This window comes from Papaver somniferum, chromosome 4 (assembly GCF_003573695.1).
Source record: "Papaver somniferum cultivar HN1 chromosome 4, ASM357369v1, whole genome shotgun sequence".
Classification (NCBI taxonomy): Eukaryota; Viridiplantae; Streptophyta; class Magnoliopsida; order Ranunculales; family Papaveraceae; genus Papaver; species Papaver somniferum.
This window is the reverse complement of record NC_039361.1, coordinates 6750776-6753910: the sequence shown is the minus strand read 5'-3', so window position 1 is coordinate 6753910 and position 3135 is coordinate 6750776.

Sequence of the window (3135 nt, the reverse complement as noted above, 5' to 3'; positions counted from 1 at the left end):
GCATCCGCATGCCTGAGGTCCCTTCTGCATAAGTGCCGGAACTTAATGTTCGGGATTTGTGAAGCCAATGTTTGGACCAATGCCATGTAAGCTGAAAGGGTGTCATCGTACACATTATATTCGAGCCCGATTTGCCGTATGACCAGCTGCGAATCACTTGTCAGCCTTACATCGGTTACCCCCATCTCTATTATTATACGTAGGGCATGTACGACAGCTTCGTATTCAACAATGTTATTGGTATGCTCTTTGAATTCCAATCTAAGTGCCTGTATGATCCTTTCTCCAGTTGGGGTGATAATGACAATACCTATTCCTGCCCCTTCCTTATTTTTAGATCCGTCGACGAAGACTTCCCATTGTCTATGACTCGCAGGTTCGAGGATATCCATTGGATCCTTGATTGATTCCTCGGCTTCCGGTATTCCCTTGATCTCTTCGTCGTTGTCTAGAGGGAGGTCTGCTAAGAAATCTGCCAGAACTTGGGACTTCTGAGAATGTTGAATTTCATGAATGATGTTGAATTTCCGTGCTTTTGAGGACTGCTTCCAATGGTGCTTTGCATGGTACCCTGACGAAGTGAGTTAGGAAGTAGGTTCTCAGTTTTTGGGTAGCCCATACCAGTGCGAGGATGAGTTGTTCAATCTTAGTATAATTTCTTTCCGCGGGATTGAGTGTCTTGCTGACGTAATAGATAGGCTGTTCTATCTTTGTATTGGTTTTGACTAATACCGCGCTGACTGCGTCCTCCGTTGCTGCTATGTACAGTTCCAAAACTTCATCAGGGTCAGGCTTCTGCAGGATAGGGATCGAAGCTAGATGTTCTTTGATCTTTTGAAATGCTTCCTCGCAATCGGCGGTCCATTCGAACCTGCTCCCTTTCTTAAGAATATTGAAGAAATGTTTGCACTTGTCCGAAGACCGTGCAATAAATCTGCCCAACGCTGCTATGGACCCATTGAGCTTCTGCACTTCCTTTAGATTCTTTGGTGACGGCATCTCTACTATGGCTTGAATCTTAGCTGGGTCTACCTCGATGCCCCTTTTCGTCACCAGATAACCGAGGAACTTCCCTGAGGTGACACCGAAAGTACATTTCTCCGGATTTACTTTCATGTGATGCTGTCTCATTGCATTAAAAATATTCCTCAGGTCCTGGTGGTGATTTTTACGCAGCTTGCTTTTGACGAGCATGTCGTCCACGTAGACTTCTAGGGTTCCTCCAATCCATGGTTTGAAGATAGCATCGACCATCCTTTGGTATGTTGCCCCTGCGTTTCGGAGCCCGAAAGGCATTCTGGTATAGCAATAAAGGCCATGTGGTGTATAGAATGCTGTGTGTTGCTGATCTTCTTCTGCCAGGGCTACTTGGTTGTAACCAGAGTATCCGTCCATAAACGACAGCTCCTCGTATCCTTCAACTGCTTCAACCAGTTGATCTATGCTCGGCAGGGGATAGCTGTCCTTTGGACACGCCTTGTTGAGATTAGTAAAGTCGATGCATATCCTAACCCCTCCATTTTTCTTAGGAACAATGACCATGTTGGATATCCAGGTAGGATACTTGACTTCCTTGATAAATCCTGCGTCTAGTAGCTTCCGAAGTTCTGTTTCTACCGCCTCATGATATTCTGGAGCCACTTTTCGTATTTTCTGCCTGAACGGGGGTGTGCCCGGTTTGATGCGTAGTTCATGTTGGATTACTTTTGGGTCGATCCCTGGCATATCTCCTAACTTCCAGGCGAACACATCCGCATATTCCTTAAGTAATTTGGTTAAGGAATGTTCTCTCCCTTCGCCCATGATGGTCCCGATTTTGACCATCTTCGGGTCTTCTTCCGTTCCTATGTTGATTTCCTTAGTGGGTTCCACTGGTGTGAACATAGGCTTTGGGTTTCCGAGGACTGGGGCGCTCTTTAATTGCTATTTGGCGTGTTTCTGCTCTTTGTTGATTGTTGAGGTACTTGTTTCCGAGCCTCGGACATTACCCTCTTTCGTCAAGCCTTTTCCTGTGGTTTCCTTAAGGAATAGTTCTACGGCTTTCTCTTTCGTGGTTTCTTGATTTCTTACTCTTCGGATTTTTCGCTGTTCTTCTTGATCGTTGTTGATACGATCCTGAGTGGCCTAGCATTCTCGTGTAGCGATTCGATCTCCCTTGATCTCCATAATTCCCTCAGGTGTTGGAAATCTGAGGTACTGGTGGTATGTTGCCGCAACTCCTTTGAGATTGTGTACCCACTGTCGTCCAATAATGGCGTTGTAGGGGGAAGGGGTATCTACCACACTGAATCGGGTATCCAGTTTCATGGGCCCTGCGTTAACCTGTAACACAATGTCTCCCAAGGGCTTCGTGGCCGCTCCATTGAATCCGTAGATGGTGTGATAAGAGGTCATCAACTGTTCATCATGGAGCTTCATCCGCTTGAATGCGTCATAGAATAGGACATTCACAGAGCTTCCCCCGTCTATGAGGATCTTTTTGAGGTTACATCCCGCTATTGGTAATGTCAGGACCAAGGGATCGTTATGGTCTTCCATATCTTCTTCGATATCCTCGGCATCGAAGATGACAGGTAATTCCATCCATTTTTCATGTTCGTCCACTGTTATCCCATCGACCTTATATAACTCGCAGCGATCTTCGAATTGCTTCCGTAAACTTTTTCCAATCTGGGCTGTGAGCGAGGGTCCTGTGGCTTCGGAACACGAGATGGTGTTGATTGTTCGGTTTTCTTCCGGAAGTTGGACTGGTTTGGTTCGTTTGGATCTGTCCTCGGTAACCTCCTTCCGTATGTAATGTTTGAGCTCTCCCGCATCAATTAATTTTTGGATCATTGTTTTAAGGTTCTTGCATTTTTCGGTCTGGTGTCCGTTGAAACAGTGATACTCACAGTAATCTTTAGACTTCTCGGATCTCGGGGGCTGCTTTCCCTTAGACCATGGCCATTCTAAGTTTTCCCTCCCTTTGATCTCTCGCAGGATACGAGCATAGCTAGCGTTGAGTTTCGTGTAAACTTGGTCTTCGAATTTTCGGTCGCCTGTTCTTCGTTCATCCCTCCGTTCCTTTCTATCTTCGTGAGGTCTCTCATCTGAGCAACCCCTTTTGGCCCCATTGGTTTGTTCTGCTGAATTGGT